This window comes from Silene latifolia, chromosome X (genome assembly GCF_048544455.1).
Source record: "Silene latifolia isolate original U9 population chromosome X, ASM4854445v1, whole genome shotgun sequence".
Classification (NCBI taxonomy): Eukaryota; Viridiplantae; Streptophyta; class Magnoliopsida; order Caryophyllales; family Caryophyllaceae; genus Silene; species Silene latifolia.
Window position 1 is genome coordinate 89283389 of NC_133537.1, and position 11771 is coordinate 89295159.

General features: G+C 42.9%; 1 long non-coding RNA gene across 1 annotated transcript; it reads right to left on the reverse strand.

The window, feature by feature from the left end:
* Positions 1–10563: 10563 nt before the first annotated feature.
* On the reverse strand, positions 10564–11278 carry LOC141621482 (uncharacterized). Its single transcript, XR_012532371.1, has 3 exons — positions 11170–11278; positions 10808–11068; positions 10564–10620 (listed from the first exon to the last, which is right to left on the reverse strand). It is a non-coding gene; the product is annotated as an uncharacterized LOC141621482 (long non-coding RNA).
* Between the last annotated feature and the right edge of the window lie 493 nt (positions 11279–11771).

Sequence of the window (11771 nt, forward strand, 5' to 3'; positions counted from 1 at the left end):
GTCCGATAACGATCATTTGTGCAACGTATGGTCGAGTTAGTGAGATAGTTGGTGTTCTCAAAACTTTACCTCGTTGAACACACGGAAGAGTTAGCATCCCTCCTAGTTGAGTTTATTTGAAGTTATGTATTGAACCGCTTACAAAAGACCAAGAGATGGAGATCTTTGTTGGGCTGACTCTAGTAAATGTTAGTCACTATCCACCTTAGGAACAAGCATGCAACAAGGGCGGTGGAAAAGATTGAAGTCGGCTAAACAACGAGGCCATTGAAAAAGCGAGCCAAGCCAAAGAGGCTATGTGCATACTGCAAAGAAAGAGTTACCCACGACGGGAGAACATGCCCTCTTCGCATAGGTGATGTAGCTTGAGAAAGCGACCAAAAAGAAAAAAGTTTGATTTGTTATGATGTTACAAAGTAACATTGTGACCTTAGCAATAATTAGTAGGATTTGGTGTTCTTTGTGACAATAATATGTCACAAAGTAAAAATAAAAAGTAGAATTGTGTGTTTCTTTGTGGCAATAACATGTCACATAAAAAGTCATTCGATTTTCCTACATCATAGTTAACATTTTATACAAAGACTTACAACATTTTATACAAAGAATACATATTGTTTTAGGAACATTTTCCGTCCCGTTTTAGGAGCATATTTCCTAAGTTTTACGAGAATGTATTATACAATTTGTTATACGATTTGTTTTGTTTAAGGAAAAAGGGTTTAGGGTTGGATTAGGCGGCTCCGCGAAGCGGTTCCGCCTAATCCAACCCTAAACCCTTTTCCGTCCCGTTTTAGGAGCGTTTTTCCCCAAATTTAAATCCCGTCCACGACATGGTATCACCCGTCCTTCCCTAGGGTTTAGTTTTGCTTTTACTGTAACAACCTTTGTTTAAGGAAAAGGGTTTAGGGTTGGATTAGGCGGCTCCGCGAAGCGGTTCCGCCTAATCCAACCCTAAACCCTTTTCCGTCTCGTTTTAGGAGCGTTTTTCCCCAAATTTAAATCTCGTCCACGAAAGGGTATCACCCGTCCTTCCCTAGGGTTTAGTTTTTGTTTTACTGTAACACTGTTGTACTACGAACAACCTTTGTTTAAGGAAAAGGGTTTAGGGTTGGATTAGGCGGCTCCGCGCGGCTTGTTCCGCCTAATCCAACCCTAAACCCTTTGTCGTCCCGTTTTAGGAGCGTTTTTCCCCAAATATAAATCCCGTCCACGATGTGGTATCACCCGTCCTTCCCTAGGGTTTAGTTTTGGTTTTTTGTAACAACCTTTGTTTAAGGAAAAAGGGTTTAGGGTTGGATTAGGCGGCTCCGCGAAGCGGTGCCGCCTTATCCAACCCTAAACCCTTTTCCGTCCCGTTTTAGGAGCGTTTTCCCCCAAATTTAAATCCCGTCCACGACAGGGTATCACCCGTCCTTCCCTAGGGTTTAGTTTTGGTTTTCTTGTAACAACCTTTGTTTAAGGAAAAGGGTTTAGGGTTGGATTAGGCGGCTCCGCGAAGCGGTTCCGCCTAATCCAACCCTAAACCCTTTGCCGTCCCGTTTTAGGAGCGTTTTTCCCCAAATATAAATCCCGTCCACGACAGGGTATCACCCGTCCTTCCCTAGGGTTTAGTTTTGGTTTTACTGTAACAACCTTTGTTTAAGGAAAAAGGGTTTAGGGTTGGATTAGGCGGCTCGCGAGCGGTGCCGCCTTATCCAACCCTAAACAAACCCTTTAAAATCCCGTTTAAGGAGCGTTTTTCCCCAAATTTAAATCCCGTCCACGACAGGGTATCACCCGTCCTTCCCTAGGGTTTAGTTTTGGTTTTACTGTAACAACCTTTGTTTAAGGAAAAGGGTTTAGGGTTGGATTAGGCGGCTCCGCGAAGCGGTGCCGCCTTATCCAACCCTAAACCCTTTTCCGTCCCGTTTTAGGAGCATTTTCACCCAAATTTAAATCCCGCCACGACAGGGTATCACCCGTCCTTCCCTAAGGTTTAGTTTTGGTTTTAATGTAACAACCTTTGTTTAAGGAAAAGGGTTTAGGGTTGGATTAGGCGGCTCGCGAAGTTCCGCCTAATCCAACCCTAAACCCTTTTCCGTCTCGTTTTAGGAGCGTTTTTCCCCAAATTTAAATCCCGTCCACGACAGGGTATCACCCGTCCTTCCCTAGGGTTTAGTTTTGGTTTTACTGTAACAACCTTTGTTTAAGGAAAAGGGTTTAGGGTTGGATTAGGCGGCTCGCGAGCGGTGCCGCCTTATCCAACCCTAAACCCTTTTCCGTCCCGTTTTAGGAGCGTTTTTCCCCAAATTTAAATCCCGTCCATGACAGGGTATCACCCGTCCTTCCCTAGGGTTTAGTTTTGGTTTTACTGTAACAACCTTTGTTTAAGGAAAAGGGTTTAGGGTTGGATTAGGCGGCTCGCGAGCGGTGCCGCCTTATCCAACCCTAAACCCTTTTCCGTCCCGTTTTAGGAGCGTTTTCCCCCAAATTTAAATCCCGTCCACGACAGGGTATCACCCGTCCTTCCCTAAGGTTTAGTTTTGGTTTAACTGTAACAACCTTTGTTTAAGGAAAAGGGTTTAGGGTTGGATTAGGCGGCTCCGCGAAGCGGTTCAGCCTAATCCAACTCTAAACCCTTTTCCGTCCCGTTTTAGGAGCGTTTTTCCCCAAATTTAAATCCCGTTCACGACAGGGTATCACCCGTCCTTCCCTAAGGTTTAGTTTTGGTTTTACTGTAACAACCTTTGTTTAAGGAAAAGGGTTTAGGGTTGGATTAGGCGGCTCCGCGAAGCGGTGCCGCCTTATCCAACCCTAAACCCTTTTCCGTCCCGTTTTAGGAGCGTTTTCCCCCAAATTTAAATCCCGTCCACGACAGGGTATCACCCGTCCTTCCCTAGGGTTTAGTTTTGGTTTTCTTGTAACAACCTTTGTTTAAGGAAAAGGGTATAGGGTTGGATTAGGCGGCTCCGCGAAGCGGTGCCGCCTTATCCAACCCTAAACCCTTTTCCGTCCCGTTTAAGGAGCGTTTTTCCCCAAATTTAAATCCCGTCCACGACAGGGTATCACCCGTCCTTCCCTAGGGTTTAGTTTTGGTTTTACTGTAACAACCTTTGTTTAAGGAAAAGGGTTTAGGGTTGGATTAGGCGGCTCCGCGAAGCGGTGCCGCCTTATCCAACCCTAAACCCTTTTCCGTCCCGTTTTAGGAGCGTTTTCCCCCAAATTTAAATCCCGTCCACGACAGGGTATCACCCGTCCTTCCCTAGGGTTTAGTTTTGGTTTTACTGTAACAACCTTTGTTTAAGGAAAAGGGTATAGGGTTGGATTAGGCGGCTCCGCGAAGCGGTGCCGCCTTATCCAACCCTAAACCCTTTTCCGTCCCGTTTTAGGAGCGTTTTTCCCCAAATTTAAATCCCGTCCACGACAGGGTATCACCCGTCCTTCCCTAGGGTTTAGTTTTGGTTTTACTGTAACAACCTTTGTTTAAGGAAAAGGGTTTAGGGTTGGATTAGGCGGCTCCGCGAAGCGGTGCCGCCTTATCCAACCCTAAACCCTTTTAAAATCCCGTTTTAGGAGCGTTTTTCCCCAAATTTAAATCCCGTCCACGACAGGGTATCACCCGTCCTTCCCTAGGGTTTAGTTTTGGTTTTACTGTAACAACCTTTGTTTAAGGAAAAGGGTTTAGGGTTGGATTAGGCGGCTCTGCGAAGCGGTGCCGCCTAATCCAACCCTAAACCCTTTTTAATCCCGTTTTAGGAGCGTTTTCCCCCAAATTTAAATCCCGTTCACGACAGGGTATCACCCGTCCTTCCCTAGGGTTTAGTTTTGGTTTTACTGTAACAACCTTTGTTTAAGGAAAAGGGTTTAGGGTTGGATTAGGCGGCTCCGCGAAGCGGTTCCGCCTAATCCAACCCTAAACCCTTTTCCGTCCCGTTTTAGGAGCGTTTTTCCCCAAATTTAAATCCCGTCCACGATAGGGTATCACCCGTCCTTCCTTAGGGTTTAGTTTTGGTTTTACTGTAACAACCTTTGTTTAAGGAAAAGGGTTTAGGGTTGGATTAGGCGGCTCCGCGAAGCGGTGCCGCCTTATCCAACCCTAAACCCTTTTCCGTCCCGTTTTAGGAGCGTTTTCCCCCAAATTTAAATCCCGTCCACGACAGGGTATCACCCGTCCTTCCCTAGGGTTTAGTTTTGGTTTTACTGTAACAACCTTTGTTTAAGGAAAAGGGTTTAGGGTTGGATTAGGCGGAACCGCGGAAGCGGTTCCGCCTAATCCAACCCTAAACCCTTTTCCGTCCCGTTTTAGGAGCGTTTTTCCCCAAATTTAAATCCCGTCCACGACAGGATATCACCCGTCCTTCCCTAGGGTTTAGTTTTGGTTTTACTGTAACAACCTTTGTTTAAGGAAAAGGGTTTAGGGTTGGATTAGGCAGCTCCGCGAAGCGGTGCCGCCTAATCCAACCCTAAACCCTTTTCCGTCTTGTTTTAGGAGCGTTTTTCCCCAAATTTAAATCCCGTCCACGACAGGGTATCACCCGTCCTTCCCTAGGGTTTAGTTTTGGTTTTAGTGTAACAACCTTTGTTTAAGGAAAAGGGTTTAGGGTTGGATTAGGCGGCTCGCGAGCGGCGGTGCCGCCTAATCCAACCCTAAACCCTTTTCCGTCTTGTTTTAGGAGCGTTTTTCCCCAAATTTAAATCCCGTCCACGACAGGGTATCACCCGTCCTTCCCTAGGGTTTAGTTTTGGTTTTACTGTAACGCTGTTGTACTACGAACAACCTTTGTTTAAGGAAAAGGGTTTAGGGTTGGATTAGGCGGCTCCGCGAAGCGGTTCCGCCTAATCCAACCCTAAACCCTTTTCCGTCCCGTTTTAGGAGCGTTTTCCCCCAAAATTAAATCCCGTCCACGACAGGGTATCACCCGTCCTTCCCTAAGGTTTAGTTTTGGTTTTTTTGCACCACGATTTATTAAGGAAAAGGGTTTAGGGTTGGATTAGGCGGCTCCGCGAAGCGGTTCACCCTAATCCAACTCTAAACCCTTTTCCGTCCCGTTTTAGGAGCGTTTTTCCCCAAATTTAAATCCCGTTCACGACAGGGTATCACCCGTCCTTCCCTAAGGTTTAGTTTTGGTTTTCTTGTAACAACCTTTGTTTAAGGAAAAGGGTTTAGGGTTGGATTAGGCGGCTCCGCGAGCGGTGCCGCCTTATCCAACCCTAAACCCTTTTCCGTCCTGTTTTAGGAGCGTTTTCCCCAAATTTAAATCTCGTCCACGACTGTGGTATCACCCGTCCTTCCCTAGGGTTTAGTTTTGGTTTTCTTGTAACAACCTTTGTTTAAGGAAAAGGGTTTAGGGTTGGATTAGGCGGCTCGCGGCGTGCCGCCTTATCCAACCCTAAACCCTTTTTCCGTCCCGTTTAGGAGCGTTTTTCCCCAAATTTAAATCCCGTCCACGACGGGGTATCACCCGTCCTTCCCTAGGGTTTAGTTTTGGTTTTCTTGTAACAACCTTTGTTTAAGGAAAAGGGTTTAGGGTTGGATTAGGCGGCTCGCGGCGGTGCCGCCTTATCCAACCCTAAACCCTTTTCCGTCCCGTTTTAGGAGCGTTTTCCCCCAAATTTAAATCCCGTCCACGACGGTGGTATCACCCGTCCTTCCCTAGGGTTTAGTTTTGGTTTTCTTGTAACAACCTTTGTTTAAGGAAAAGGGTATAGGGTTGGATTAGGCGGCTCCGCGAAGCGGTGCCGCCTTATCCAACCCTAAACCCTTTTCCGTCCCGTTTTAGGAGCGTTTTTCCCCAAATTTAAATCCCGTCCACGACGGGGTATCACCCGTCCTTCCCTAGGGTTTAGTTTTGGTTTTTCTGTAACAACCTTTGTTTAAGGAAAAGGGTTTAGGGTTGGATTAGGCGGCTCGCGAGCGTGCCGCCTTATCCAACCCTAAACCCTTTTCAAAATCCCGTTTAAGGAGCGTTTTTCCCCAAATTTAAATCCCGTCCACGACAGGGTATCACCCGTCTTTCCCTAGGGTTTAGTTTTGGTTTTACTGTAACAACCTTTGTTTAAGGAAAAGGGTTTAGGGTTGGATTAGGCGGCTCCGCGAAGCGGTGCCGCCTTATCCAACCCTAAACCCTTTTCCGTCCCGTTTTAGGAGCGTTTTCCCCCAAATTTAAATCCCGTCCATGACAGGGTATCACCCGTCCTTCCCTAGGGTTTAGTTTTGGTTTTACTGTAACAACCTTTGTTTAAGGAAAAGGGTTTAGGGTTGGATTAGGCGGCTCCGCGAAGCGGTTCAGCCTAATCCAACCCTAAACCCTTTTCCGTCCCGTTTTAGGAGCGTTTTTCCCCAAATTTAAATCCCGTCCACGACAGGGTATCACCCGTCCTTCCCTAGGTTTTAGTTTTGGTTTTCTTTGTAACAACCTTTGTTTAAGGAAAAGGGTTTAGGGTTGGATTAGGCGGCTCAGCGAAGCGGTGCCGCCTAATCCAACCCTAAACCCTTTTCCGTCCCGTTTAAGGAGCGTTTTTCCCCAAATTTAAATCCCGTCCACGACAGGTATCACCCGTCCTTCCCTAGGGTTTAGTTTTGGTTTTTCTGTAACAACCTTTGTTTAAGGAAAAGGGTTTAGGGTTGGATTAGGCGGCTCGCGGCGGTGCCGCCTTATCCAACCCTAAAACCCTTTCCGTCCCGTTTTAGGAGCGTTTTTCCCCAAATTTAAATCCCGTCCACGACGGGGTATCACCCGTCCTTCCCTAGGGTTTAGTTTTGGTTTTTCTGTAACAACCTTTGTTTAAGGAAAAGGGTTTAGGGTTGGATTAGGCGGCTCCGCGAGCGTGCCGCCTTATCCAACCCTAAACCCTTTAAAATCCCGTTTTAGGAGCGTTTTCCCCAAATTTAAATCCCGTTCACGACAGGGGTATCACCCGTCCTTCCCTAGGGTTTAGTTTTGGTTTTCTTGTAACAACCTTTGTTTAAGGAAAAGGGTTTAGGGTTGGATTAGGCGGCTCCGCGAGCGGTTCCGCCTAATCCAACCCTAAACCCTTTTCAAAATCCCGTTTTAGGAGCGTTTTTCCCCAAATTTAAATCCCGTCCACGATAGGGTATCACCCGTCCTTCCTTAGGGTTTAGTTTTGGTTTTACTGTAACAACCTTTGTTTAAGGAAAAGGGTTTAGGGTTGGATTAGGCGGCTCGCGAGCGTGCCGCCTTATCCAACCCTAAACCCTTTTCAAAATCCCGTTTTAGGAGCGTTTCCCCCAAATTTAAATCCCGTCCACGACAGGGTATCACCCGTCCTTCCCTAGGGTTTAGTTTTGGTTTTTTGTAACAACCTTTGTTTAAGGAAAAGGGTTTAGGGTTGGATTAGGCGGAACCGCGAAGCGGTTCCGCCTAATCCAACCCTAAACCCTTTTCCGTCCCGTTTTAGGAGCGTTTTTCCCCAAATTTAAATCCCGTCCACGACAGGATATCACCCGTCCTTCCCTAGGGTTTAGTTTTGGTTTTTTGTAACAACCTTTGTTTAAGGAAAAGGGTTTAGGGTTGGATTAGGCGGCTCAGCGAAGCGGTGCCGCCTAATCCAACCCTAAACCCTTTTCCGTCTTGTTTTAGGAGCGTTTTTCCCCAAATTTAAATCCCGTCCACGACAGGGTATCACCCGTCCTTCCCTAGGGTTTAGTTTTGGTTTTAGTGTAACAACCTTTGTTTAAGGAAAAGGGTTTAGGGTTGGATTAGGCAGCTCCGCGAAGCGGTGCCGCCTAATCCAACCCTAAACCCTTTTCCGTCTTGTTTTAGGAGCGTTTTTCCCCAAATTTAAATCCCGTCCACGACAGGTATCACCCGTCCTTCCCTAGGGTTTAGTTTTGGTTTTTCTTTATGTAATTTGTTGTACTACGAACAACCTTTGTTTAAGGAAAAGGGTTTAGGGTTGGATTAGGCGGCTCGCGAAGCTGATTCCGCCTAATCCAACCCTAAACCCTTTTCCGTCCCGTTTTAGGAGCGTTTTCCCCAAAATTAAATCCCGTCCACGACAGGGTATCACCCGTCCTTCCCTAAGGTTTAGTTTTGGTTTTTTTGCACCACGATTTATTAAGGAAAAGGGTTTAGGGTTGGATTAGGCGGCTCCGCGAAGCGGTGCCGCCTAATCCAACCTTAAACCCTTTTCCGTCCCGTTTTAGGAGCGTTTTTCCCCAAATTTAAATCCCGTCCACGACAGAGTATCACCCGTCCTTCCCCAGGGTTTAGTTTTGGTTTTTTTTGCACCACGATTTATTAAGGAAAAGGGTTTAGGGTTGGATTACGCGGCTCCGCGAAGCGGTGCCGCGTAATTTAACCCTAAACCCTTTTCCGTCCCGTTTTAGGAGCTTTTTTTGAGAATTTTAAACATAGTTACATAATCGTTGTTCAATTTAATATACCACACCTCTAATAGTAAATTGCACAATTAACCGAATTAAGATGTCATTCATTAAAAACAAGTGTTACAAACACTGATTACAAACGAAATACTTAGAAACAGTTACAGTAGTTAACTTAAATATACGCTGTCACAGTAAGCATAAAGCGTATGTGATCAAGGAAATATTAAATCTTTTACTCCCTTCTTAGTCGTTTATTCACAGGAGGAGAATGAACGCTGCTTTCGCCCTCTAGTAACTCCCTTTTCAGATTCTTTCTGTAACCTTCCATCTCTTCAATAGCTTTAACAACAAGAGGCCACTTCCTGTTAATCGAAGGGTTGAGTTTAGCATATGACTCTCTAAGAGCTGTAACACCAAGGAGAAATTGACGGTCTAAATCAGTTTCAGTGTATTTCTTCAGCTTATTTTCTTCTAGCTGTTTCCCAATACACTTGTTTTCCGCCATTAGAAACTTGATATGAGCTTCAACATTGTTCAAGTCATTTTCAAGCAATTGTACTCGTTCTTCCATTTCTATTACCTTACTATCAGATGATATAACCTGCTCAAGTAATGAATCTCTATGCCTTGTCATTTCTTCCAATTCAAACTTGGTGTCTTCTAGTTTCCTTTGAATTCGTTCCATTTTTCTCTTGCTGCAACAAAAAAAAAAAACCTATTAAAACAGAAAAAAAAAAACTGTTTTCCCTAAATTAGAGAAAACAAAATCTATTTATAAACAAACAGAAATTGTTTTCCCTCAATTAGAGCAAGGTAGTCATATAATAAATGACATTTTAGCAACAGTTGTAATATTAAACCATCCATAATCTTTATAGATATTTAATATTACAAAAGATTAAAAAAAAATTAGACATGAAAAACCTTTGAATTTGTCTTGGCTTATTTTTTTGTTTAGAAAATGAAGTGTAAATGATGAATGAAAATGAAATTATTTATAGATAATTGAAAAAAACAGAACAGTTTTAAAAAAAAAAAATAATAACTGCCTTGAAAAATGTCACTTTGAACAAAGTGCAAAACTGTTTTAGAAAGATAACTGCTGCAGATTGTAGAATTCAAAGCGTCAAAAAACCGTCATTACTGAGTAACATAATTGTGTTTTTTAAAGCGAGATTATTTATAGATAATTGTGAAAAACAAAACAGTTATTTTTAAAAAAAAAAATTAAGCGCTTTAAAAACCACTTTTATTAAGCTGCTTTGAAAACTTGTTTTTAAATGATGATTGATGTTAACCACGTGCATGTTCCCCATAATTAAATCCAGTTATAAATCTTTGCACGCAGTGGAGAATTCAAAGCGTCAAAATCTTTTATTATAATTTTCATTTATTACTATCACAGTGTTACAGTAACATTATTTTCATTTTGTCTCGACTTTTTTTGTTTAAAAAAAAACACTAACATTTTAAAAACTGTTTTCAAAATTAAATGCTTTAAAAAAACAGTTAATTTTTGAATTCCAAAAGACAAAATAAGACATGAAATTTATCCAACCCATGTTTCGTATTCCCTATGAAGTGCAGTTATAACAGCTGCAAGAGTGAAGAATTCAAAACGTCAAATTATGTTTTCTCTTTTCACTCTTGAAACTGTCACCTTTATTCTGATAACATAGTTAATGAATTCTGCATATAATAATTCTTTTTAAGATAACAAACTTATTTGTAATATATTCCAAAATATTCGAAAATATGTTCCACTTTGTCTATGATGACCACTATTACGTTGTTACAGTAACATTGTTTTAGAGTACATCACTTGATTTTCACTTTAAAACGAAGTACAGGCATTTCGGTGTTGAGTGGCTTCGGTTCATTCTCAATCGGTGCTTCTTTGTCTGACAATTCATCTTCCGTTGCCTTCCCTTTGAGCATTCTAGCGGCTTCCCTCCTTGCAGCTATATCTGGCCAGATTGTTTTCTTTGATTTTTTGAAGATTTCAACAGCGTCCAACAATTCAGCCCGTATTTTGTTGATGTCGACCATGAGCAAACATGCAGCAATTTGGGAAGCACATGCCCGCCGATAAAATGTGTTGTTGAGCAAAGAAGACTTGTTTGCATATCCCAAAAATTGGAGACATTTGTCATAGTGATACAGGGTGGCTCTTCAAATATGGAAACCCGTTTACGCCATTTAAACTTCACATTTACCACAGGATAGCGGAGCATTTCGGTTACCCTCACGCCGCCCTTTGTGTCCAGGTAGTCACTCATGCAACCGGCCTGTCAGAAACAGAACATTAATTTCCTTTTACTATCAATTAAGAAATCTGATTAATCAACAATGTTACAGTATAGGTGTAACAGTAACACTGAAACAACATAATAATGTTACAGTATACGTATTACTGTAACACTGAAACTGAAACTGAAACTGTAAACATACAATTCGACAACTCAGGGGACTTACTGCTGCCATTGCGATGTCGTAAGTGAATGAAGACTCCCAGTTAGCATACGATTGACTGTCGATCACACTAATCTCTTTGTTGAGGAAATTAATACACACACAGAAGTAGTGATAGCCAGCCAAACAAGGTATAAAAATAAGTTCGGCATCAAGTCTGTAATTTGCCTTGCTCGCGTTGATGAAATTATCCCAAATTTCAAACAACTCGTTCTTTATATCAGACTGTTCACTATCCTCCTGCATCACAGCCAGTAGAGCATGCTGTAGTTTTTTAAAAAAAAAAATGTAAGGGTTAGATTTCCCTTGTAAAAGAATCATATGTTATTGAACACAAGCAGACATTTAACACCGATGCAACTTACCATGTGACCTAGTCCTAAGTAAAGTATGGTTGGCCCTGCTGCCCTTGTGCCTCTTTTGCTGTTCTCGACATAATTCAAGAGTAGAGACCAGCATTCAAACACCATCTAATTGGTGTGACTCCTAGGACGTAGTGAGAGTATATCAGCTCTTTTCAACCTCCTGTTGTCTCCAAACGCAGCCAGGATCTCACTGTTACAGAACCATAAGAGTTAGATTACTCAAGAGTTTTCGCAGAAACAGTGTAACATAAACAGTGTTTAAAAAACACTTTTACAGAAACAGTGTAACAATAACACTTTCACAGTAACAACAAGTATTTTACCTTTTGTGGAAGTCGATATCATCCATAAACGCATAATCAAGAACGTGCCTTCTCAGATTAGTTGTACTGGACAGCAGTTTCTGATTTGCTCTCATAAATTCAGAGACTAGGAATATATCACCGTCAATTTCACCGTGACCTAGAGAACATCCCATAGCATCATCTTTATGAAATTTAAATATTATCTCCTCATCTTCACCAATTGCTCTAGGAGAACGCTTGTAAGCAACCGACTTCGCCCTCGGCTGTTTGGGCTCTTCCTCCTTTTGTTTTTCCTGT